We start from the raw sequence: 27661 nt of genomic DNA, 5'->3' as shown, positions 1-27661 counted from the left end.
TTTTTTATCCCCTTCCCCTACTATCCTGTGGAGTAAGATATCCAATTGAGTGTGTATGTTATTCCCTCCTCAAGTTGAATCCGATGAGAGTAAGATTCACTCATTCCCCTTCCAACAGAACTGCTTTTTCTTGCCACTTTTATTTGTGATAATTTGCCCCATTCTATCTCTCCCTTTCTACCTTTCTCAATATATTCTTCTCTCCTCTCTTAAATTTATTTCTTTTTTTTAGATATCATCCCTTCATATTCAACTCATCCTGTACCCTCCGTCCATATTCCCTTCAACTCCCCTAAAACTGAGAAAGGTCTCATGAATTACACACATCATCTTTCCATGTAGGAATGTAAACTTAACAGTTCAACTTTGGTAAGTCCCTTATGAATCCTCTTTCTTGTTTACCTTTTCATGCTTTTCTTGATTCTTGTATTTGAAAGTCAAATTTTCTATTCAGCTCTGGTCTTTTCACTGAGAAACCTTGAAAGTCCTCTATTTTATTGAAAATCCATATTTTGCCTTGGAGCATTATACTCAGTTTTGCTGGGTAGGTGATTCTGGGTTTTAATCCTAACTCCTTTGACCTCCAGAATATCATATTCCAAGTCCTTCAATCCCTTAATGTAGAAGCTGCTAGATCTTGGGTTATTCTGATTGTGTTTTCACGATATTCAAATTGTTTCTTTCTGGCTGCTTGCAGTATTTTCTCCTTGACCTGGGAACTCTGGAATTTGGCAACAATATTCATAGGAGTTTTCTTTTTGGGATCTTTTTCAAGAGGCAATTAGTGGATTCTTTCAATTTCAATTTCTATTTTATCCTCTGGCTCTAGAGTATCAGGGAAGTTTTCCTTGATAATTTCTTGAAAGATGATGTCTAGGCTATTTTTCTGATAATGGCTTTCAGGTAGTCCAATAATTTTAAAATTATCTCTCTTGGATCTATTCTCCAAGTCTGTGGTTTTTCCAGTGAGATATTTCACATAGTCTTCCATTTTTTCATTCCCTTGGTTCTGTTTTATAATATCTTGATTTCTTATAAAGTCACTAGCTTCCACTTGCTCCAATCTAATTTTGAAGGTAGTATTTCCTTCAGTGGTCTTTTGGACCTCCTTTTCCATTTAGTTAATTCTGCCTTTCAAGGCATTCTTCTCCTCATTGGCTTTTTGGAGCTCTTTTGACATTTGGGTTAGTCTATTCTTTAAGGTGTTATTTCCTTCAGTATTTTTTGGGTCTCCTTTAGCAAGTCATTGACTTGTTTTTCATGGTTTTCTTGCATCACCCACATTTCTCATCCCAATTTTTCCTCTACTTCTCTTACTTGCTTTTCCAAATCCTTTTTGAGCTCTTCCCTGGCCTGAGCCCAATTCATATTTTTCTTGGAAGCTTTTGATGTAGGCTCTTTGACTTTGTTGACTTCTTCTGGCTGTATGTTTTGGCCTTCTTTGTCACCAGAAAAGGAATCTAGAGTTTGAGTTAGAGTGTGAGTTTGAGTCTGAGTTCATTTTTGCTACATGTTCATGTTCCCAGCCAACTACTTGACCCTTGAGCTTTTTGTCAGGGTATGACTGCTTGTAGAACAGAGAGTACTTTGTCCCAAACTTTAGGGTCCAAGCACTGCTGTTTTCAGAGCTACTTCTATTCTACCGTCACCCTAGGCTCTGTCACCACAGCACTCCTCCTCCCCCAAGAACTGCCAACCAGGACCACAATACAGATCCCAGCAGGGCACAGCAAGAGAATCTGCCTTTGTGCCCACCAAGCACTCCTTGTACTACTGCTCTGATTTGCTGCTAGATTCCTCCCACCGTGTGAGCCAGGGACTCAGGAAGCTGCTGATGCTGGTGCTCTGCAGGCAGCCTCAGGAACTTCCTGCTGCTGCTATGACTGCCGCTGTACCACTTCCTCTACCCCAGAGTTGGCGGCCGGACCACTCTGAACTCAATCCTACAGTTTACCCCTAACCTGCTCTTCGGCTTTCGTGGGTTGAGAAGTCTGGTAACTGCCACAGCTCACTGTTTCACGTCCCCAAGGCCTGTTCCATCTGGCTGACTCAGGGTCTGGTCTGTCCTGGCGTGGTCCATGTGGGGTGGCCCTCCACTCTCAGTACCATGTGATAGACCTTTCCTGGCAACCATCCAGGCTCTCCTGGGCTGGATGGCTGGATACCTGTTTCCCTCTGCTATTTCATGGGTTCTACAGCTCTAGAATTTGTTCAGAGCCATTTTTTACAGGTGTTTGGAGGGATTTGGGAGGCAGCTTAAGCAAGTCCGTGCTTTCTAGCCACCATCTTGGCTCCGCCCCACCAGTATCATTCTTAAAGCATGGTGCCCTGAACTAAACAATATTCCAGTTGTGGTTTGACAAGGGAGAAATATTGTGGACTATGCCTCCTTTGTTCTGAAGACCTAGAAAGGAAAGTTCTGGCCACCAAAATCTTTAGCAGTGTCAAATAGCTCAACATCAGAAACCAATGTGACTTAATCATTGGAAATGACGTCAAAGGTACATGAATATCTACTTTGCTGTTGTGCCCTAAGGACCATGGAACGTTTCCATCGGACTTGTAGATGAAATCTTCCATGCATTGTCTCTACCATTAGAATATGAACTCCTGGCTAGCAGGGACTATCTGACTTCTCTATTTAAATTCCTAGCACTTAGCACAATGCATGGACATAGTTTTGTTGTTCAGTCATTTTAGTTGTGTCTGATTCTTCATGACCCATGTGAGGTTTTCTTGGCAAAGATATTGGCATGGCTTGCCATTTCCTTCTCCAGCCCACTTTACTATTGAACATAGTAAGCACTAATAAATGATTCATTCATTGTTTCATGTACGTGTGCATTCCTAGTGTAGGAGAGTTGGTGTTTTAATATGAAGGTCACTGATACGTCTAGAACTAAATGGATTTTGGTAATCTATACCTCATTCATTTGACAAGACAGCTTCTCCTCTGTCATATGACACTTTGCATAATATCTCAGGGTATTATTTAAGTAATTTAGGTTTTGAAGCTCAAAGTGATCTTTACGCATAAGGACGGTAATCCTAAAGGATTGAAATGATTGACGGAAAGGGCCTTTTTTTTTTTTTTTTTACTGGGCCTGAGATTTCATTGATGTAGGCAATTGATAGTGAGAAATACCCCTCCCTCCATCAATACAGGTCCACACTTAATCTGAAATTTCTAGTCTTAGAGAAATGCCTGGGATCACTGAGAGGCTTAAGTGACCTGCCTGTTTAGTGACTTGCCACCTCATGGCTCAAGGTGATTTATGTAGTAAATAATGAGAGGGAAATTTAGAGTTCAGGTCCTCTTACTCCCAGGCCAGCTTATCTATTTTACCGTTTGGACAGTGGGAAGAGAGCAGGCTGGATACATGTGCAGGGATGAATGGTAGAGGGCCTTTGAAGTTAAGGTTTTTGGACTTTCCTTTAGGCAGTAGAAAGCCAATGCCAGTGTTTTCTGGGACCAAGCCAGGGTAGAGGTCTAGAAGCAGCACAAGATGCCTGATATGATGACCCTAACTCTCAGAGTAGAAAGCAGAGCAGAATGACATGCCCTGCCTTTAATTAAAGCCACTGGACTATGCTAATAGCAGTTAACCATGTGTATGTGTTAGTTTTTGTCTATTTACTCAGTACTTACCTTTCTGCTTTGTTGAGAGATTTCCACCATTGAGGAAGAACATTCATAAGTTGGACAGAGTCCAGAGGAGCTCATCCCAGATGGGGAAGGGTCTCGAGTCCATGACATAGAGGGATCAGTTGGAAAGACTGTAGATATTTAGCTTGGAGAAGAGAAGACTCAGTAGGGGTATTGAAGATCATTGTTTTCACAGGTATTCGAGGAGCTGTTGGGAGGAGGAAATAGGTTTGTTCTGGCGGTTGTGGGAAGCCACAAAGAGCCTGATTCAGGTTGTATTTAAGCAACTTTCCCCAACAACAATAGCTACCCGAAACGAAAATGGGCCCTCTCAGGAGGTGGTGAGCTCTCTGTCATTAGAAGTCTTCAGGTGGATGAACAATTGTCAGAAATGTTTCTAAGGATTTTTATTCAGTAACTCAACCAATAAGCATTTATTACACACTGGGGATACAAAGAATGGCAAATTCATGCCTGCTTTCATGAGCACACATTCTGAAGGGGAGGGGCAGGAGATGACATGCATGTACAAGTTAAGTTATCTTATGGGTTGAAATAGATGGCTGCTGAGTACTCTCTCTCTCTCTCTCTCTCTTCTCTTCTCTTCTCTTCTCTCTCTTTCTTTCTTTCTTTGTCTCTCCAAATATACATTTTATTTTTTAAACACTTATTTTTTTGAGTTCCAAATTCTCTCTCTCCTTTAGCCCCTTCTCTTGCCCATTGAGAAGGCAAGCAATATGATATGAGACCTCCTTCATTGCTAAAATTCTGTGATTCTGTAGCTTACCATGATAGGCTGTGCTGTTTTTCTGGACTATTGCCAACATAGGCCATATGGACCTTCAGTGAACATTCCTTAGCTTTCCAAACACAAGCAAACCAGGAGTTCTTCCTTCTTATTTATGTCTTAGAGCAAAGATTCTTAATCTTTTTTGTGTGTCATGAACCCCCTTGACAGCTTGATGAAGCCTATGGGTTTCTTCTCAGAATAACATTTTTTTTTAAATAATTGAAGGAAATGTAAAGTTTCAGTTAGTGAAAATAGTGAAAAAAAGTTTTAGTGAAAATAAGGATATATTTTTTCTTCCCATTCAAGCTCACCAAATCCAGTGAAATCTGCCCATGGCTATCTTATGAAACCCTTTCCTAGAGACTTCTTACCCCAAAGGGTTTGTTCCATAGAACTCAATGTATATAGACTGAGAAACTGAGCAGTGGTGACTTTATTGGGAGAGTAGCTCAGAAATAAAGTTGACAGCCAGAGAACTCTTCTACCCTCAGGGCACCCCACCAAAAAGGAAGCATGCCACCATATGTAAGTGCCCCCCACACTCATGGAATAACCCAATATTTTAGGCTCCATTTGGGAGGACAGAGATCCCCCTCTCCTCAGCTCCCCTCAGCTGGCCTTTTGCTTTGGGGAACATTCAGCAGTTTACTTTAGTCCACCTAGAAATTTCATTGTGTCTGTCCTCATTGAGTTTCCTCCCCTAGAGAACTGCTGCATATTTTAGGTTCTTGGGGCTTGTTTTCTGAGGATTTCCAGGCCAAGAGAAGCTAGAGCAGCTGTTCTTGGAGGTCACAAGTCAGAGACTTGGCAAAGCTTGGGGATACAGTTTACAGGCTTTGTAGGAATCCCTTTATGACCCAACTATGGAAAAAATGAGGTCTGGAACAGATAGAGATATTGGCCCCAGAAAGGCCCTGGGGACTTTGGGTGTGGAATCATACACACCATCAGGCACCATCAACATGCTAGTTTTATTTAACTCTTTTCTTTATTATAAGGGAAGGAGGGTGTGTGTGTGTGGTGGGGGGAAGGCACATTAGGAAATTTTTGTGATTCAAAAAATAAAAGGTATCATTGGAGATCAAAGAGATGCCTCGATTGGGTAATGGCTAAACAAGCTGTTATATGGCTCTGCCATAGTCAGGAGAGAAATCCTGGTCTGAGCTTCCCCCGTCACAGACACTGGATGGCTTATCAAACATGGTAACATGCCAATAGTAAGGATCTATGATTTTTTTCTAATATGGATACTTTTATTCCACCAAGGCAGGAATGCCTTAGGAGATGGACTTCTAGAGTTGCTATGGCCAAATAAATTTTCACTCAGTGGTCAGCCTCTGACATTTTCTTTCCCCAGATGGCTAACGTACAGTCTTTCTTCTGATCTCCCACTCAAAGATCTGGATGATCTGCCTGGGTTTATATTCCTCTGGTATAGGCTTCAAGAGTCCAGGGTCATATCCCTGCCACAGATGAGGTATCAGAGGAGGACAATATTATATACATAGGGCAGCTAGCTAGGTATCACAGTGTGTAGAGCACAGGCCTGGAGTCAGAGAGACCTGAGTTCAAATCTAGACTTGGACATTTACTAGCCACATGATTTTGGGCAAGTCATTTAACTTGTTTGCCTGTTTCCTCATCTATAAAATAAGGTGGAAAAGTAAATGGCAAACCATGCCAGTATCTTTGCCAAGAAAACCCCAAATGGGGTCACAAAGAGTAGAACACAACTGAACAACGACAAAAGTATGTACATATCTATCTGTCAATCTATTTCTCTATTTAGATAGTTATCATTTACATTTGCCTTCCCTTCCTTCTTTTATTTCTGCCTGTATAATGATGTTCAAATTACTCGAGAACAAGGAAAAATATAAAAATAAAATGATTTTCATAATAAACTCAACAGCTTCTTTTTATTGTTGTCTTTCATTCTTATTTTATTTTAATTTATGGAATGAAAAAAGTATGTCCATAACATACTACAATAAAAAAAGATAATTGTACATGAAACTAGAAATCTACTATGCACAATTTGCTATTCCTTTCAAATATACAACAAAATTATCCTATAAATTTCTTTTTTTCCTTCCCTCTCAGTCCTGCCCTATAAATGGCTATCATTAGATGCAAATTATATATATGTAAATTATTCTATACATCTATTTAAAAAATTAAAATGCATTATGTCCTTTTGTTTCAATCACATATTTTACAAGATTTGGTATGGAGCTTGTAAGACTGACACATATTTTATGATTTGTCATCATGAAACCACAAATCACACTGAATATTAAATGTGCCTTTGATGAACAATTCATTTTTTCAAATCTACTTATGATTATGGCCCACAAATTTTCAATGTAGTTTATATTAGGTGAGTTCCCAGGTCACTGAAATACATTTATTTCTATCTTTTGGATAAATTTCTGAATCTTTCATGTCAGATAGCAAGGAGTAAGAACAGTTATACTATTCCATATCTGTGTGAAAATTTTTGAAATTCTTAAAAAACTCTGCCTCTCAGTTTTTCAATATATTTATCAGTGTTCATTATTCCTTTAATGGAAAGAAGACTTCCAGATCCATTGGAAGTAAAAAATTCCTTAAGCATTCATGGGAGTTGATATTTTGCAGTTTGATAAGGATATCTTTTTTATATGCTTACCTGGACTTTTCACAACCATAGTAGGGCCTTGAAAAAGTGAGTTTCATCAATCGAAATGACCTTTTCCTCCCAATATTTGGTACTCCAGTCTTTGTACTGCATTTTCTATGCCAAATACATTTCCTTCACAGTAATGGTTTTTTGACTTGTCTTTGCTATTCTTCCAAGTTCAAGAACATTAGGCTGCACTATAGAGGAATCGATAATAGCCCTGCCAGCTGTCAGGTCCTTTTTGGAAATCTTTGTTTTCTGTGGATTTATTAGGTTATTCTGCAGCACTAGAGTACCTGTTCTTGGCATTGTTTTTCACCGTCGGCCTCATTTCTCTTTATGTTTTGGTTTGACTCATTATTAAAAAACAGCACTAAACAATGGGAACTTGAATGATCTTGGGAACCTTTGATTTCCTTGCATCCATTATTCCAGCTGCTGCAACATCTCTAAAAGATAGGGAAGTGCGTTCTGTTACAGGTATATATCCCCCCTCCCCCACTTCTGTGGAATAAAATCCATTCTTTAAAACAAAAGAGCTAAAAGCAAAACAAAAGCGAGCAATGAATCACTGTGTCTAAGATGCAATCCAGGATTCATTTGAAAGAGAACTAATGAAAGTTGTAAAAAAAAAAAAAAAAAGCTCAATTCAGTTTCAACTGGTCAAGGTCAAAGTTCTAAATCTGCCTAGTATCAGAAGGGCACGCACATGACCACTGCTATCACAAAACAGAACTAACTTAGGACAGACAGTTTGGCAAAGTTTCAAGCCTGGCGATGATCAGAATCCATAAAAATCTGGAGATCAAATTGGAAAGTGGTAAACGTAGTATGCCACAGAAAGAATAAAGCAAAGACATTTTACTTCCTTATTTTCTTGGTGGCAGCTATTTGCTGTAACCACCTTTACAAATAAAGCAATTCTTCTGAAGGGGGACAGGGAGTTTGTTTCTCAGAAAACAGAGGGAGATTCTAAGGTATCTCCGTTTAAATGAAGGGGGAAAGATCAAGTTGAATCATCATAGAGCTAGAGGTAAAAAGGGATCCCAGAGGCCACCTGGTTAGAAACATAGTGACTTACCCAAGATCATAGAACTAATTAATACTAGATTTGGGATTTGAACTCAGATCCTCTGCTTTTAGAGCCAATACTCTTTCCAATGCACCTTGCGGATCCTCATATATTTGGTTTCTAGCTCCTTCAGTATCTGAGGAATACTGTGCTGAATACTTGTTGATGTCCTTCCAAAAATATGGTAGCCAGAACTGGTAGGTACCTCACTACTGTTTACTCTGTCTTATCGAATTGAACTGAAACCACAGTTCCTTGAAGTGTTGAAATATTTATTTGTGTATCTCTATACATTTGTATAGAAATCAAAATACAATTGTACCTAAAAATTGCATGTTTTGCTCAATTGCAGAAACATTGGGTTTCCCCAATTATTTTTAATAAGGCATTCACAATGATCTGGAAAGTTTGCGAAGTAGAAATGTAGTAGAAATTACTCTGGTCCACATAAAGGTTGGAGTCATCCCGTTGTTTGGATGATGCCAGACTAGAGTCTATATGACCTTTGTCTTCCCCAAGTGAACTTTGTGAATGAATACCTTTGCCTCCTGGCCTCCTGAAGAGGATTTGTGTTTGATATACTTTTAGGAAAGAACTTTGGTCAAGTCATTTGACAGATAAACAGAATCATGTTTTTCAAAGAGGATCAGCACATAAACAGAGTGCCAACATAAAACCAAAATAAAATGTAGTGGCAAAGTAGGTCTTTTGTAAGGAATACCATGGTGTTCAGAATTTAATCCTTTTCTAAGTTTTAAATCATAGAAACAATAATCTCTGATATAGCTTGAGTATCAGTATAGGTTGAGTATGAATTTTCCCAGAACATTTCATCTGTATCTCTTTAACACATATCACCCCATCTATCCATCCAATCAGCTGCCAAATCTTGTCATTTCTACCATGACAGCCTCTCTCATACACGATCCCTTCTCACTCTGGACACAGGCCTTCATGACCTCTTGTCTGGACTAGTGCCATTGCCTCTTAATTTGTCTATCCGCATTCTAATCCATCCTACACACAACCAACAAACATTGATTACACCTACTATCTTCCAGTCACGCTTACCCTTTCCATGGACCAGAAACCCCTTGAGGTCAGGGATTGTTTCATCTTTGTCTTCATATCTGTAGCACCCAGCATAATGCCTGGCACAGAAATGATACTTGAGACATATACTGAATTGGACTGTCAAACTTTATTGCAATAATTTTCAGTTTTGATGTGGAAATAATTCTTCAAGAGTCTACATTTTTAGAAAATGAGAAAATGTCATCAGTTATAGAAGGTCCAGAAAAGCTTTCAAAGGGGAGATACAAAGAAGAACATTTCATCTCCAAGATTCTCAGTAAAATATCATAAAGCTTTCCAAAGTCTTGATGTCAGATTTGGTCTTGGCATCTGTTTGTAATTCTCCCAACAGAGCCACCCCAGATTTCATTATGAAATTTAATAACATAGTAAAACTTTTTCTTTGTGAGTAAATACTCCACTACGAAGTCAGATCTAAAAGACAGAGCAAATGATTATGTGGTCCCGCCAGTTAGTCTGTTTAAAAGAGTACCTGGGTTCGGGCACTGGATTATAATCTAATCTATAAACCAGATTCTAACACCTCAGTGTTGACCAATACTGGATGACTGGGTGGATGATGGAGCTCTGGACGGTAACATCAAAGTTTGGAAGTTTAGTTGGTAAGAAAATGAGTTCAGTTCCTGGCACATAGCAGACATTTAATAAAATGATAATATTTATTGATTCAACAATCATTCATTATGTGTTTTGTAGTTATTGATTTGTGTGTGTCATTCCCCCCTTGGCAAATATAAGCTCCTCAAGGGGAAGGATAGTTCCTTCTTTCCTTCTCTTTCTCTTCTTTCTTTTCCTTCTTTCCTTTTCTTTTTTCTTTTCTTTCCATCTTCATTACCTTGCCCAGTGCATAGTAAGCATTTAAGGTGCACTTATTGAATTGAATGGATTACATGGCTCCTTCCTTGGCTTATTATTGTGAACATTTCTCATCCTGCTTCAGATGAGACTGATTCTTAAATGGAAAACATGTTCTCTCCTCTCTCAATACTTTGCCTGATCTTTCCTTACCTTGTATTTTACTTATTGCTCAAATCCTGGAGCTATTGCTCATTTGAGGGGTGACCCTAGAAACTTAAGCTATCTGAGCCTTACTTGTTTCATCTGTAAGATGGGGATAATAACAATTGGCACTACTATCTACATAACTGGATTGTGGCAAGGGAAGTCCTTTGCAAACCTTCTAGGGATAAAGAAGGAAGCCTTATTATTTTGTCTTCAGCTATGTTCTGTCTGGTAATTAGAAACAAATGCATGTGATTCTATTTTATCTTTAGCATCTAATTGCCACAAGATCCCAAGGGATCTTGTGGCAATTAGATGCTAAAGTGGATGGCATGACTTGAAGGCAGAAAGTCCTACCTTAGAATCCTGCATCATCTACTTGCCAGCTCTGTTATCTTCCTCTGCCCAACCTTCCCGTGCTCCATTGTCCTCACCTGTAAAATGGGGAGGGAGTTGAGCAGGATGGCCTCTAAGGTGCTGTGCAGCTCAAAGTCTGTGATCCTACTATAGTCTCTGATAATAGGTTTCCATGCCAACTTTCAATGGATAACAGTACAATTTCTGCTCATTAGCCAGTGAGCCTTGGATTCTCTTAGACCATCCCTCCTTGCTCATCTGGGGAGCAGATGATTGCTTTATCTTCTTTCCATTTTTCTCCCAAAGACTTTTTAGGTCATCCTGACCTTGAATCCCATCTGGCCCCCTTATCACTACTGCCTTCAGTTTCTCTTGGGCTTAGCTCATCTTCCTTCCTTTCATTCCTTGTGGTTATCCCAGTATTTTTCCTTCCTCTCCCATCCCACTTCTTTCCATTTTTAATATACTGGCCAGAAAACATAGATCTTATTAATGGAAGGCAGTTGTGCTCACCATTACACAACTGGACTCAGATCATGTGTATCCTTGGTATTGGAGACACACAACACAAAGGACTTTGGTCCATTTGGGTGGATTTCTTACTTTTCTGACTTAGAGACCACCCAGTGGCTTGAATACTGATTTAAAGTCAGAACATATGTGTTCAGATCCAATCTTTGTCATTTACTACCTGTGTGACCTGGTTGAGTCATATACCATATGTGAATCTTGGTTTCTTCACCTGTAAAATGAAGGGGTTGGGCTGGGTGGCTTGTAAGATCCCTTCTATTCCATGCTGTTCTGTATGGCTGCTGCTCTCCAGGACCGGGACTTCAGGAAAGCTCAACCCCTGCTGCACTTCATCTTCCAGTCTGTTGCCAACCATCTTACAGCTGTGTGAGTCACCTTTGTCCCAACCTTCCCTTTCTGGAACAATGAACAATCATCAAATTAATCCTGCCATTGTTCCTTGAGGGAGGACAGGCTTGAGATGATGAGTTCCATTTGGGACATAGTGAGTCAGAGATGCTGATGGGACATCCAGGTAGAGGTGTCCACCAAGCAGCTGAAAATGCTGTTTAGAAGAATGATTAATTATGTACATAGATATAGGAACCATCTGTGTAGAAATGGTAGTTGAACCCATGGGAACAGATAAGATTATCGAAAAGATAATGTAGAGAAAGAAGATGAGGTTCCATTTCAGAGTCTTAGGATACCCACATAAATGTCTGGATGATGATCAGCAAAGAAAAATGAGGAAGAATCACACAGTCTGGGGGAGAACAGTATATATGGAGAAAGATTTGGTAAGTATTTAGAAGCACTCACAAGGAATCGAGAAAGTGTACCTAGAGAGAAATGTGAAAGGCTTTGTCCTTGATGCTCCCTGGGCCACATTTTATCATGAATCTAAAAGAAGACAAAGAAGACATTCTTACAAAGTTATCAGATGACACGAAACTAGGAGGGATAGATCATATTTTAAAAGATAGAATGAAGATTCAAACTGATCTTTGTCAGACAAACTTTTCTCTGTCCATGTCTCTTTTGTACTTTTGAAGTTGATTTTTTTTTAATTCAAGTATAAGACTTTGCATTTATCCCTATTAAATTCCATCATATTCGAGTACTCCTAGTGAGCGTTTTGGCCTGTGCAATCTTTTTGGATTCAGAACTTGTCATCTACTATCCCAACCAACTTTATGCTATCTGCAAATTTGGCAAACAGATGACGTCTACCTTTACTCAAGACATTGATCAAAATGTTAAGTAGCACGGATTCCTGGATCATTCCTCTAGAGAGGGGGAGGGAAGGGAAAAAGCACTTATGAAGCACCTACTATGTGTAAGACACTGTGCTAAGCACTTTACAAATAGGATCTCATTTGATCAAGGCACCCTTGTCCAAGTTGATATCAAGCCTTTAATTACTGCTTTTTTTTGTCTGGCTATCCAACCTGCTCTAACTGCACCTAAATGGAAGATTGTCCAGTCCATCTCTCTTTTGTCCTCATGTATTATGGTTTTGTACATTGAACCACTCTTTGAGTACTTCAGAGAAGTATTCTATTTGTCACAGAGCCTTCAATAAAGCAACAATCTTTGTCTTTCTTCACTTCTAATATTTATACACTGGTTTAAAAACCCGGTCCCCACATTTCTCTTTGAATTGGAATCTGGATCTTCTTGCTACATGTCACAGGCTCAGTATGGGGTGCTTTGGATCTTCAGTTAGCCTCAAGATCCCACCAGTTCAACCCTCTCAATTTACAGACCATACAAGACACAGATCCAATAGCAAACACTTTTAATTTAGACATAAAGATATGCAAGTAATAAGAAAGAGTAAGAGAATCAAACTCAGCCCCTGTACCCCAATGGGTACAACTCTTTGCAAGTTTCAGAGGGTGACAAAATCAAATATTTCCTCCTTCTTTATTAACGTCCTAATATATTTTGGAAAGGACACAGTTTTCTCATTTTAGGAAAGACATAGTGGAAAACATTTAGAACAAAGCAAGCAGGATGGTGAAGGCACTTGGTTACATGCTCTAGGATGTTCAGTTGGACTGGAGGGGAGAAGACTTAGGACCATCACCATCACTGAATTCAAGCATCTGAAGAGGGATTTGCCTCTATCCAACAGAAGAGGTATTAGAGTACCTTTGCTTAGTTACAGAAGGCATACTCAGAAACAGTGAGTAAACACTTCAGAAAGGCACATTAAGGCTTGATGAAGGGGGAAAATCTCCAAGTAGTAGAGTGACCCCAAAGTGGAGTGGGCTGTCTCAGAAGGCAGTGACCTCCCTTTCATGGAAGGTCTCCAAGTATGATGAACTTTTGTCAGGGATCATGTAGGTTTTTTTTGCCAGGGATGAGTTGGACTAGGTGGCTTTAGAGGACTCTTCCTCCTCTGAGATTATTTTTCTTTGATAAAATATTGGCAAGGTGGCAAAAACACAGCCAGCCAGCCCATACTCAGGTGTTACTTTGACCCAACAGTTAGTACAGTGCCTGGCAGGTGTTGTTCAGTCATTTCAGTTGTGTCTGACGCTTCATGACCCCATTTGAGGTTTTCTTGGCAGACAACTGGAGTAGTTTGCCATTTCCTTCTCCAGATCGTTTTACAGATGAGGAATTGAGGCCAACAGGGTTAAGTGACTTGCCTAGGGTCATATAGCTAGTAAGTGTCTGAGGCCAGATTTGAACTTAGGAAGAAGAGTCTTCCTGACTCCAGGCCTGGTGCTCTATCTACTGTACCACCTAGATGCCCCAGTAGACCCATTCAACTCCATGTGCCTGGAGCAAATGTTTATTGATTGACTATCTCCATGGTTTAATCATGTGACCATATTCACTGTACATATCATTAAACATCAAAGAGTTCTGTGCTATAGTCATGAGTGACCATGACGACTCTGGAGTCCATATCTTTCTCTGGCCAAAGTTGTGTGTCCCGGGGTCTCTCTCAGTAGCAAATCGATGCTTTCAGAGCCATTTAGCTACTTTCCCACAGCTCTGCATCACTGTGTTATAGCTTTCAAAGCTACTTAGGTCATTTCTTGGCAAGGCCATTGGATGTCTATTTTTGTACAGTCAATAACACATGTGAGCACAATAAATTGGATGCTTCTCGGTATTAATAATGTCCCAAATATGCAACTTCCACTCCCATGGTTGGCAGGCAATTTCTTTGAAATCATTCTCAAAATGATGGACTTTATTTCCAACATAAGAAAAAGGTTTGAAAATAGTCCAAAAAGGGGGAGGGGCCAGGACCAGCCCTGTTTGATCTGTTACCTCACTAGTTCACTTTGCTGATTGGCATGAAGGGTTTCTCAGGAAATTAGATTACTCTCATCCCAGGAAAATAGCCACCAAAGATTTGAGGTTCCAAATGGAGTCAGGCTGCTGGAAAACAGTGAAATGGGAAATGCTTTCTGGGTAAGTTATGTGCCCCAACTAGAGCCCAGTTAGCAGTAAGTCAGGCCAGGTCTCAGGGACTAGATAAATATCCAAGGGGCAGGCTGTGTAAACAGGGAAGTCCCAGTAATGAGAAATGGGAGAAAGTCCACAAAGATAGGAAGTCAATGTCAGGGGGTCTGGCACCCAGCTCCAGCTAGGAGCTGGGGACCAGAGGCAAGGCTACAATCCTTGACCAATTCTCCCTTGAGGAACGGCAGGTCCGTGTCCCAGGAGGAGCCATTGTATAGAACAGGTAAAGTCCAAGGAACTCAGTCAGTGCTCAGTTATAGAATGGGATCAGCAGTGAAGCTGAGCTGTGACCTTGGGGAAATCACTTAACCCCTTAGGCCTAAGCTTCCTTTGCTGTAAAATGAGCATAAGGGTAGCTTAGATGTCTTTTGTCTTTGGATCTCCAGTGACTGGCACATACTACATAATTAACATTTGTCAATTGATTGCTTTATGAATGATTGACCTCTCAGGCCTTTTGCTTCTCTAACAATCCATGATGTGAGTGTAGCAGAGACTTACTCTGGCCCAGGCTGGTGGCATTCACCCCTCCCTGAGTTCTCCAATACCTTTAGAGGTTGGGAAGGGTCTCATCTTTGTCATTGCCTCAAGCCCCCTCTGAATTTGTTCTCTTCGTTTTATAGGGTCCAAGCATATCAGTTCCATTTGACCTCTTATTAGTCAGACTAACTTTTACAAAGGAATATTTGCTGCAAAGGTAAAGCAAGAAAAAAGATGCAAACACCCCATTGAGTGCCTGGAGAGGGGAAGGGGATCAAGCTCCCCTCTTGGTCTTCCTGGGCTTGTGTCCTGGCACTCTGACTTCCCTGCTGGGCTGGTTGGAAGGTCTAAACTGGAATCCTGGGCTCCAAGATTATCATTGCTCAGTTTCCCAGGTTGAGAACTCCACTCCCTGCACCCAGAACCTGAAGAGACCAAATGAACGCGACCAAAATCACATGCCTGTTTCTTGGTGAGACCTTTTAGGTTGTCCATTTTGCTTTTTAAAGAGAGCAGTGTGAATAGTGTTGGACATAGAATCAAACACCAGAGTTCCTGCCTCTGATATGGTCTAGGTGACCATGCACAAATCCCTTAGTCTGCCCATCTGTTTAAGGGGGTCATAATAGCCACAATACCTATCATTAGGGTAATTGGGAGGCTCAAACGTGTTGATGTAAATAAAGCATTTTGCAAACTTTAAAACCCTATATAAATGAGGTTAGCTATGATTGTTCCTAGGGGCCCATCTCTAACAGAAATAATAGTGTTAGGGCACAGTCTCTGGCATTCTTCCTGGGCATTCTGGCAGAGGGTCTCAGTCCTCATGGAGACCTTCCTTGGATTTCATTGTGGAGGAGACTGGAGGATCTTATTACTAGAGATAAAAGGCACTGGGGTGCACACTGGAGAGAGCACTGGGCTTGGAATCAGGAAGACTTGCTTTTGATTCCTGCCTCAAACTTTTCCTAGCTTCCTGACTCTGGCAGGGCCATCTTGTTAGCCTCAGTTTCCCCATCTGTAAAATAAGAATTACAAGACCCTTTTGAGGGTCTGATGAGATCAGATGTTCTGTGTCTCTCATACCACTGGCATGCACTGGCCCCGAAGGGTCCTGCTGCCTCCCTGGAGCCCCCTGTCTCCATGAAATTCTGTGGAGAACTTCAATGGGTCTCCTCTAGGTTGTGTTTCAACAATCTGGCTCGTAGCTGTTGCGGGGGTGAAAGACCAACACAAGCCCAACAACAAGAATGCTACCAGCACACTGCAAAAGCCCAGGTCCTTTTGATCTGCTTTACTAAGGAAAGCACTGTTAAGGGGTTGACAAGTTTACTTTAATCCAGCATACAAATATCACTCACTTAGTTCAGGGGAAAAAGCCAGCACCCTGAACTTCGGAGCAAATACAAATAAATTACAAACATCGACAGACAGACCTTGTCTGATTCAAATCCCAATACATAGTTACCAGAGTTTAACAAAGTCCCAGCATCCAGGTTTATGAGCTGGAGGGCTCTTAGCTACAGCTGCCCAGAGTCTCCACATCAGCACTCCACCAACAGTGAGAGCCCTGAGCAAATAGCTCTGTCTTCTCTTCTTATACTGTTTCAGACGTCATCAACCCTCATCTGAATGACCAAAACTTAGGCTACTATGATTGGCTCTTGAGCTAGCACTTCCCCTTAGGACCCTGGAAGCTTCACACCCACATAGGTTTAGTACCTAATAGGGGTTAGGGCCTGGGGCTTAGCACCTAGTAAGACTCAATGAAATACACTGAATTAATCAAAGGAAACAAAAGCCAAACTCTTCAAGGGCACTTGGTTGAACTGAGTGCTAAGAGCCTATTTTGTTTACCAACACAGTTGCCATGTGTAATTCCCACATTGACAGGTGGCTACTGCTCCAGTATCTCACTTAGCTGCTGTGTCCACCTCCTGGATGGGCCAGGATTCTTCGGGGGCTTGGAATTATGTATTTATTTATTCTTTTTAATTTACAACTATAGTTTATTTTTAACATTCATTTAAAATATTTTGAGTTCCAAATTCTCACCCTCTCTGTCGCCCCTCTCTTACCCACTGAGAAAGTGAACAACATGATTCATTTTTAAAAATTCAAATTATAAAACTATAATTATACTTTATTATTTTAAGCTAAGTCTGGCTCTCAGTAAATGTTATCCCCTTTCTTCCTCAAGGGCCTCTCTCCCATCAGTCTCACTCTATGACTCCAGCAATCACTTGTTTAGCCCACTTTGTTAATAAGGCTCACTACATCTGGGACACAGAACACATGAATTTGGACACTAGCTCTGGTATTTTCCAATTGTGTGATCCTTAGTTTGCTCTTCTGATAAATGGGGCTGATAGGTGAGCTACTTACTCCACAGTGAAGAAGAACACTTTGTTAATCTTAGAATGCTAAATAAATTATTATTATTATTATTATTATTATTATTATTATTATTATTATTATATTATTATTATAGGATGCATCTGTGATATTGCCTCAAAGAATGATACACTCATCCCTATAGTCCAGCCTTCCTTAGAATTGATTGGATGAGTGGGGTGGTGATGGCTATGTACCTCTTGACGTTAACCCAGTTGACATTAAGATCAAGGAGTGCAATCAAACCATTTAAATTGCAGATAGAAACTCTGAGGTCCCTTAGCTCAGCCCTTCAACTTTACAGATCAGGAAAATGAGAATTCAAATGGTTTGCCCAAATACCTGCTTGGAACCCAGGACCTTTAACTTCAAAAGGATCACTTTTCTCATCTCTCAATGAAGCTGTTTTTACTTACTCCTTCCCACTCCCAGCTGTCCTAAATTTGCTCAAAGCTTTGGTCTCCTGCTCCAAAAGATTAAGCCTAGATCTCCAGGAGCTGCCAGACCACTGCAATTGTTCCTCAGTTCACTCCCATGAGGCACTGGGGCACATTATGCAAGTTAAACTCATACTTTAAAAACAAAGACTCCACCATAATCAACAGGGGTTACATAAGGATCTAAGAAAGGGTCCATGGAGAGTAGAATGGAGCTAAAATGTGACCCCTTGAATAAACAGAGAGAAAATTGTTTTCAATGTTTGCCAATGAAGGATACTGACTTGGAGCAGTTGTTCAAATTTATTCACTCAATAGAAGCTTAAAGACAGTGGGTTGTGGTAGAATGCTATTCCCCTTACCCACCCAATATAATAAAAGCCAGGAGGACTTGCTGCATTATTCAGGAGAAAACGGTCTCAGTGTCAAAGAATTTCAGAATTGGAAAGGACCTCAGGAGCCACCTAGTCCCAAAAAATTTAGTCCATTAATCTGGAAAAAAAGAATGAACCTCTACAAAATACCTGACAAGTGGTTCTTCATCCTCTACCTGAGTACTTCTAATGAGTCAAGTAAGCAAGTATTTATTGAATACCTACTATGTGCCAGGCACAATGCTAAGTGATAAAGATACATTGCAAGGCAAAAAAATCAAAACAAAAAAGCCCAACAGTTCCTGCCCTCCAGGAGCTCACAGTCCAATGGAAAAGACAATACACTAACAATAATACAAACACCAAATATATAGGACAAATTGGAAATAATCAACTGAGGGGAGGCACTTAAGAGGGAATAGGAAAAACTCCTTGCAGAAGGTGGGATTTTGTCTGGGACCCAAAGGAAGTTAGAGAAGCCAGGAGGTAGAAAGAAAGAATTCCAGGCATGGGGGACAGCAAGGGAAACACCTACACACAGTTAGGAGATGGAGGAACAGCAATGGGCCGATGTCACTGGCTCACCCAGCACGTGGAAGGGAAAAAGGTGCAAAGCATTTGTCAAGGCAAGAAGGGGCCAGGGTATGAAGGGCTTTAAAAGCCAAAGAAGATTTTGTATTTGATCCTGAAGGTAGTCAGGAGTCACTGAAGTTCACGGACTACGGGATTTATTTTGAAAAGACCAATTTTCAGTTGAGTGGAATATGGACTATAATGAGGTCGGGAGACCCTCCAGGAGCTATTGTAATAATCCAGGTGTGAGGTGATGAGAGCCTGCACCAGAGCGTGGGGGGGAGGGGGCACAGTGACAGAGGAGAGAAGGGGTCCTAGAGAAGTCATGAAGGTAAAAACTGTAGAACTTGACAAGTGATTAGATGTGGGGGCTGAGAGTTAGCAGTTTTTAAGGGCTGTGAAGGGGTCCCCTGAATTGGTCTTTTTGAGTTGCCATATTTTCCAGAAGCACTGGACCCAGAGCATGGCAGGAGGCCCTGAATGCATCAAGGATGAAGCAACCACAACCCCAGCTGCCACAATTTGTGGTTGCACTCCAACCTGGATTCCTTGTGTGTCCTTGGGAGACAGGACAGGACAGTATGGGATGATGCTTGGCCACTGGGTTCCTTTGCAGATAATCGGACCCTTCCATCTTCAGAATCCAGGGCTTCCCAAGGGAAAAGAAGGTGGCTTTTAAAATGGCCTTGTCCCTTCCTTTCGGGAGGGGTTACCTCACCTATCCCCTCCCATGCCCCACCCCTTCTTGTTATCTCCTTTGGTTGTACTAGCATAAAGATGCAGACTTCTGTAAGGACTGGGAACCCTTTGGGTTCCACACACAAGTTCGTTGCTCTTATAATAAACCTGGTTTTCACATAGATCTCATGACGTGATTGCTTGTTGACACGGTCGATGATAATACCTAGGTTATAAGCCTGGGTGACTGGGAGGATTTTAATGTCTGCAACAATGATTTGGAAATTAAGAATCATCATTTTAGTCACAAGAAGCAGGAAAAGATGTTCCATGGGAAAAGAGACTATATGTGGTAGTTAACTGTAATAGCTAGCATTTATATGGAGCCTACTATGTGCAGACACTGTGCTAAGCACTTTATGATTATAATCTCATTCGATTCTTACAACAAACCTTTGAGGCAGGTGCTATCATTATCCCCATTTTACATATAAGGAAACTGAGGTAAACAGAGGTTAAATGAACTACCCAGGGTGATGCAGCTAATAAGTATCTGAGGCCGGGTTTGAACTTAGGTCTTTGTGATGCCAGGTGCTCTGGCACCCCACCCCACCATAGCTGCCTCTAGTTAGTAACTGTTAGAGCTGGAATTCAAAACACACCTTCTGACTCTACCTCCAAGGCATATTATAATACTTTTGTGATTTCATCACTGTAGGCGAACCCTCCATGGATGCAGATTGCAACCTCTCTACAACCGAGCACTTAATATTCTTGGCATCATGAACTCATAGATTTAAACCTAGACAGGACCTTAGAGGTCTTCTAATCCAACCCTTTCATTTTACAGATGGGGAAACTGAGGCCCAGGAACACAAAGTGATTTGCCCAAGGTCACACAAATAATAAATAGCTTGCTTGGTCAGGATGTGAACCCAGGTCCTTTCATTCTAAAGCCAGCACATTTTCTTGAGTTACTTTGACTCTATCTATATATCTACATTCTATACATTTGTATATGAGTGTATATCAATATCTCTGTATATACTGTCCATATATATGAATATATGTGTCTTATCTATTGATATATGTATATATAGTCTATACATAGGTGTGCCTATGTATATGTGTGTATCTATCTATCTAGAGACGTTTGAAGTAAAGGCATCTCATAAAACAACACAGTGGGAAGATTTTTCAATAAATCTCCTCCTCCATAACCTATAGCCTACTTAGCCACAAATACACACCCCATCAATGAGTACACGATCATGCATGAAGGAGACCACACGGAGAACAGCTTATACCTCTGATCATACAGGATGTTTGATGTCTTCTGGGGTGCTATCACACATGTTGTATCCCCTAGTCCATGATTCCAGGGATGGTGTCTGCTCTGGGTGCATTGTCCCCTTGAGCTCACCAGACCTGTTCCTCAGTAGGTGATTAATCTGCTGGTTTTGCCAGGTAATCAAGGTCTGTGTTGGGCTCATCTCTCTTCAAGTCCTGTAATCTTGGCTGGGCATGCTCCCTACCATAGTAACCATATTCCAGGCTCATTTCTTCAGGACCACCCAAACTACCCCAGGTTCAGTATGCTAGGATATAGTGGTTAGAGCATCTCCCTAATGAGGACAGGATGACAGCTCTTTTGTTGTAGCCATCACATCCAGCTAACAATAAGCCAGGCAGTGAGCTCCTAGGATAATATTAGGTCTTTCCACTTTGACCCCCAAGTCCAGGTGGAAAGCAAAGCCCACCTTCTGTTACAGACAAGTGTCTTAGAGTTCACTACTATTAGATGTTTCCCAAATACTCTCTGGCTTAGAAACAAATGAATTTGACCAGAACAAAAAGTAAGCTAAGCAGACAAGGTCAATGTTCTCTCCCCACTTAGCCTTGATTCCGGTCTATATAATGGATGTCTGTCAGTAGCAAAGCCTGATTGCTTTCACACTGTATTTCGGCAAGCAGAAAGATCTCAGTTTCCTTATGCTGAAAATCAGTGCAAGGTAATTTGAGGAGGGTAACTAAGAACTAGGGGAATTAGGAAAGGTCTCTTGTGGGAAATTGTAAAACTTGGGGTTACCTGGGCATGTAGCCCACCTTTGCTACTTATCTTTGTGCCATTGGTCAAATCACTTCCCCTCTCTGAGGCTGTTTCCACGTCATAATTAAGTGGTTGGGTTAGGATGCGTCAAGCTCTGAATCCATGATCTTCTGACTTGAAATCAACTGCAATGTGTTCAGCTTCATAACTGCTCTTCAGACAATGAGTGATTCCACCATGCCAGGAAGCAAATCTAGTCTTTTTAAAGTTGTCTGAAAACCCAGATGTTTCCCACAGGAACATGGGCACTCACACATATACACATCACATCAGTTTGTTGTTTCCTTTCTCATTACAAATTGCCTGCTTTTTCAGAATTGTTCTCAAAGTGGTTTCTAAACAGTAAGTCCCGCAATGCTTTCACCAACAATTTATACAGCTTACCAACAAGAGCAGAAATGTTCTTTTGGGGGCATTGTGTCTCTCTCATGAACATCTTGGTGCATCACAGGAAAATGAGAATGGGCAAATTAATCACCGCACCCTGTTGGGAAACCCTGAGGCTGATGTCACCGAAGGTTCAGTTGCTGTGCACGTGCCTCTAGAATGGTCTGGGTGAATTACTCAGTGTCCTCCCCACTGCCCAGTCTCTTCTTGTTAGAAAGGATGTTAGAGGTTGCTTAGTCCAAGCTCCTGTCCACTTCCTGATTCCTCACCATGCATCCCCGATGGATGTCTTATGGACTCTTCTTGAATACACCAAGTAACAGGGAGCTTACTACACTACAGTATGACCTGCTACATTGTTTTAATTGCTGGTCAGTTAATAAATAAGTAAAGAATATGCTAGGTGATGCATAGGAATGAATTCTAAAGTCAGAGGCCCTGGGTTCCAATTCTAAGTCAGTCACTTTTTATCTGTGTGACCTTGGGAAAGTCTTTAAACCCAAAGGCCTCAGTTTCCTTATCTGTAAAATGAAAATATTGAGTGCCTTTGCTGTCATTCACTCTTCATGACCCCATTTGTGGTTTTCTTGGCAAAGACACTGGAATGGTTTGCCATTTCTTTCTCCAGATCATTTTGCAGATGAGGAAACTGAGGCAAATAGAGTTAAGTGACTTGCCCAGGGTCACACAGGTAGTGAGAGTCTGAGGCCAGATTTGAACTCAGGAAGATGAGTCTTCCTGGCTTCAGGCCCAGCATCTATCCACTGTGCCACTTAGCTGCCCCGATAGAAGCGCCTGCCTCAAAGGACTTTGTGTGAGATTTAAATAAGATTTTATATATAGATATAATATATACACACACATACACACACTTATATATACATATGTATATGTATATATATATATATATAGTTTTACAAACCTTAAAGTTCTATCTATATCATTGTTACTTTTATTTTATTAATGGATACCAACATGCACTTATCTAAAAACCTGAGTCCCAGTATAAAAACAGGTATAGAAAATAGATCTTCCAGTGCGGAGCAAGTGGGCCAGAAAATGCCTCAGGCTAGGCTAGGTTCTTCAAAGACTGACTATTGAAACCACGGCCTGGAGAGCAGTTAAAAAGAAGGAGCAGCAGCCACTCACAGGTGAGGAGACAGGAAGCCCAAGGCCGACATTCAACATATCACACTTGGACCATGGGGAATATATTTGCCAACCTCTTTAAGAGGCTCTTTGGCAAAAAAGAAATACAGATTCTAATGATCTGGACACTGCAGGAAAGACAACCATTTGGTACAAACTGAAGCTGGGTTAAATAGTACCTACTTTTCCCACTACAGGTTTCAATGTAGAAATTGTAGAATACAAAAAGCTTAGCTTCTCAGTGTGGGATGCAGGTGGCCAGGACAAGATCCGACCCCTATGATGCTCTCACTTCCAGAACACACAAGGACTGATTTTTGTGGCTGATGGTAATGACAGAGAGGCCGGAGAAAAACTTATGAGAAAGATTGCAGAGATTGGTCCTTCCAAGGCACCCATGCCCCTAGTGAGGATGGATTCTAGAAGGACTAGATTGGTTGTCCAGTCAGCTCTGAAATAAAAAATGAAACTGCAGAAGGTCCTCTTCCTCTTTTCTTCTCTTCTTCTCCTTTCTTCCTATTCACGCTTCACTTTACTCTCATGTGGCACACTAGGCTACTCTGTGGTGTTGACTGCTGGAAGCTGGTTTTTCCCACCCCTTGTCACAGTATGTATTGCGTGCTGTAAATGTAGCACATACAGGCCTGAAAATAGGTTTCTTATTTAACATAAGTAATTTTTGTTTCCAATGGGGCAGTTTCTGGCACTCCTATGCAACATTATTCAGCTTTTTTATTGTAAAAAAATCAACTCACACTAACTCTTGGGTGGCTGGGGGTTAATGTGTGCAGTCAAATGCTCCGTTGTGGTGGTTGTTTTTTAACCTGAACTCAGGGTTTTACTTGTCTTTTTAAATTTTATTTTTTTACTATTTAAAAATACACTGAGTTCAGGTGAAAAACCAACCACCAAAATGGAGGATGAAGGAACACAAGTCAGGGGTGTAAATATGTGGAAAATCCCTCTTATTTGTACTAGAGTTGTGTTGAGGCTGTTCCCTTTGCTTTGGGTCTGGGGAATCTGGACTCTGCCTGTGAGCTGGCCTACATAGCCCAGGGTTTGTTGGCATTTCTGCCCTCTGGGAATGAATTCTCTCCTCTATTTGCTTCTTAAATTTCTGTTTCCATGATTGCATTACCACTTTTCTCCTGTGAATTGATAGTTTCAAATACATTTACTTTACAAATCTGCCAGCTTGGGGTTTTAGCAATCTTGCCACAAAGGAATGTGGAATATGGAGAAGGGAGAGCGGACAATTAGAAATGGGAATCTTCAAAGACCCCAAGAACAGTATGAGAAGACATGTCTCCCTACTCCTCTGAAGAGGTGGAAGGGCCACAGGTGTGAAACATTGTATATATTGTCAGAGTTTTGGCTGTTCTCTCTCTCTCTCTCTCTCTCTCTCTCTCTCTCTCTCTCTCTCTCTCTCAAAATTTTCTTTGTCATATGAGATGGCTATCTGGGAGAGAGCAAGAAAGAGATAAAAAGGGAAGTTTAGGTGATATAAAAGATATCACTAAAATTTATTTTAAAAAGAGAAATGGGGGCCCTCCATGGGGATCATAGTTTGAGATATAGAATAGAATTTAGACCTGAGGGCCTAACAGGAACATCATAGAGATTGCACCTTTACCCCTGGCCTGAGCTAGAGTCTCAGGGAGGACTGTATTGAGGGTTTGACTGCAAGGGCTGGTCTTTTTCATGGTGGAGGTAACTTCTTTTTATTGCATGATTGCTAGCTTGTTTATTTTTATTTTTTAAAAACATTTTTGTTTAAAATTCCGAGTCCCAATTCTGTCTCTCCCTCCCTCCCTCCCCTCTCCCTTCCTTGAGACAGTAAGTGATCAGATTTAGATTATACATATGCACTAAGGTAAAACATTTCCATATCAGTTATTTTGTATAAGAAGACTCAAATAAAAGAAAAAAAGAAGGAAAATGAAAATGAGTATGCTTCAGCCTGTATTCAATCTATATCAGTCCTTTCTCTGGAGGCAGATAGTATCTTCATCATTAGTCCTTTGGGATTGTCTTGGATCATTGTATTGCTAAGAATAGCTAAGTCATTCACAGTTCTTCATGGAAAAATGTTCCTGGTACTGTATATAACATTGTCCTGGTTCTGTTCGCTTCACTTTGCATCACTTTATATGTCTTTCCAGGTTTTCTGAGATCATTGTGCTTGTCATTTCTTATAGCACAATAATATTCCATTATAATCATATACCACAGCTTGTTCAGCCATCTCCCAATTGATGGGCATCCCTCAAATTTCTAATTCTTAGCCACCACAAAAAAGAGCTGCTATAAATATTTTTGTACAAATAGGTCCTTTTTTCTTTTTTGATGTCTTTGGCATATAGACCTAGCAGTGATATTGCTGTATCAAAGACTATGGACAGTTTTATGGTCCTTTGGCCATAGTTCCTGGAGGTAACTTCTTAAGAAGAATGATGTACCAAGAGATTTCAGAAGACTGGCTTTGTGGTGGATTTACTGCCTTCCCAGAGTAATTTGCACCATGGGTGTGCTGAAGGAGGTTTCTAAGTATGAATCCAAGAAAATGGATGTTAGTTGATATTAACCTCCGTGTTAGATGATACCTCTCTGACCTCATTGATAAAAATCACAGAATCATAGATTTACATCTGGAGAGACCTCAGAGGCAATCTAGCATAATCCGTTCATTTTACTGATGAAAGATGGAGAACCCAATATGAAATCACTTGCTCCGGGTCACCTAGGGAGGAAACTGCAGAAGAAGAACTTAAACACAGGTCCTCTGACTGCAAGAGATGAGGTAGAGACTGAACCGGTGATTTTATTGGTATAGGGAACTCCCCAGTAAGGAAATTCTTTCCAAAAATGCAGTTTGGCACCTTCTCTGCCCCTCAGAGTCTTAATGAGATGCTTAAGGGCTTAGGTGACTTGTTGGGGATCATACAGCCAGTATATGTCAGAGGCAGTAGTTGAACCCAGGTTTTCATGGCTCTAAGACCAACTCTCTGTCCACTACAGCAAAGTGCTTCAAGCTAAGATATATGAATAAAATATGCAATCAATGATAACTACAGAATAACACTTGTAATTCACAGAATATCTACTTATAAGTGTAGGCTCCAACTCCTCCCAACATGTGGGGGTCCCTGAAAGCTGCCTCCCAATTCATGGAAGGTTGTGAGTTTCAGGTGGATGAGAGCCAACAAAATCAATGTGACGAAAATGCATCATATTCAATATGATCCATTTTTCTGTTCCTACAATTTTGTGACTTAGAAGAGGCTTTTATGAAAGTCTCAGAGGTCAGTAATGTGTAAGGTTTTTATTATGAAATATTTTAACTCACCCAAGGGAAGGCCTGGGAAGATAGGGAACAAGAGCAACGAAGAGAAGAATCAATTAGGTAAGCAGCCCACTGCACCTCAAGTATAATTGTTTATGGGCCACAGGAGAAAGAAGATGGTGGTGGTGGTGGTGGTGGTGGTGGGTGTGTGTGTGTGAGTGTGTGCGCGCACAATTATTCTATGGAGAGGCTGCTTTCAGGCTTGTCACACTCAGTGCCCAGTACAGAGCCTAGCACATAGTAGGCACTTAATAAACACTTGATTGATTGATTTCAGCTTGCTTTCACTCCTAGGTGGGTCCCATCTACTTCCTACCAGGGTGGTCCTATGACTCAGATGAAGGTCACAGGCTTTATAATGACACAATCGGGTTTTTTTTGCTCATAAATGTCTACAATTGATTTTCCACATCTCATGTTTTGAGGAAGGAACTGGTGACCTTCTATCCATACCTCAAATATGGGACATAGAGGTTTCTAGTGAATGGCAAGAGAAGGTATGTTAGGCAAGAAGACAAGGGTTGTGGGACACTCAAAAGCAGAATAAGAAATCGGAGAGAATCTTCAATCTATTGCAGAGACATCAAACACTCAGCCCATAGCACTCCCAAGACTGGAATATATTAAAATATAATTGGGAAATATTTGACATGATGAATAAAAATACAACAAACAGAGATAACATCACACTCTGATATCACATTGACCCGTAAGTCAATATGTGGCCCACAGGGATCTTTATCTACAGTTTAGTGGCCCCCATTTCTATTTGAGTTTGACACCACTGGTCTATCATAATATTCTTCTTTAATGAAATTCAGTTCAACAGTTATTCAACATTTACTATAATACATAGACCATATGATCCCTCTCCTCAAGCAGAATACAATCTACATTTAGTAGGCAGAGAAAACAAATTGTTAGTTTGCTGCAACATCAATGGAAGGCTGCCTTTCAGTTCACTTACCTCCCACCCCCAAATGTGGATAAAACAATCCTGTTTAGCTGAAATTATTTAGTGGGCCCTAATGGTCAAGAGACATTTGGAGAATATTGTGGTGTTTTGTCAAGCTTCTATATCCATAACAAGTGCTACTACAAGTCAGAACACGT

At 40.8% G+C, this 27661-nt stretch overlaps 1 protein-coding gene and 1 pseudogene across 3 annotated transcripts in view; both read left to right on the top strand.

Annotated features, from left to right (window-relative positions):
- The window catches only part of LEPR (leptin receptor), a 148060-nt gene that overhangs the window by 7132 nt on the left and 113267 nt on the right, over positions 1–27661 (top strand). The window lies entirely within an intron of this gene.
- LOC118846072 lies at positions 23259–23665 on the top strand (annotated as a pseudogene).

The sequence above is a fragment of the Trichosurus vulpecula genome, chromosome 4, assembly GCF_011100635.1.
Source record: "Trichosurus vulpecula isolate mTriVul1 chromosome 4, mTriVul1.pri, whole genome shotgun sequence".
NCBI lineage: Eukaryota > Metazoa > Chordata > Mammalia > Diprotodontia > Phalangeridae > Trichosurus > Trichosurus vulpecula.
This window is presented reverse-complemented; position numbering and strand designations above follow the sequence as displayed.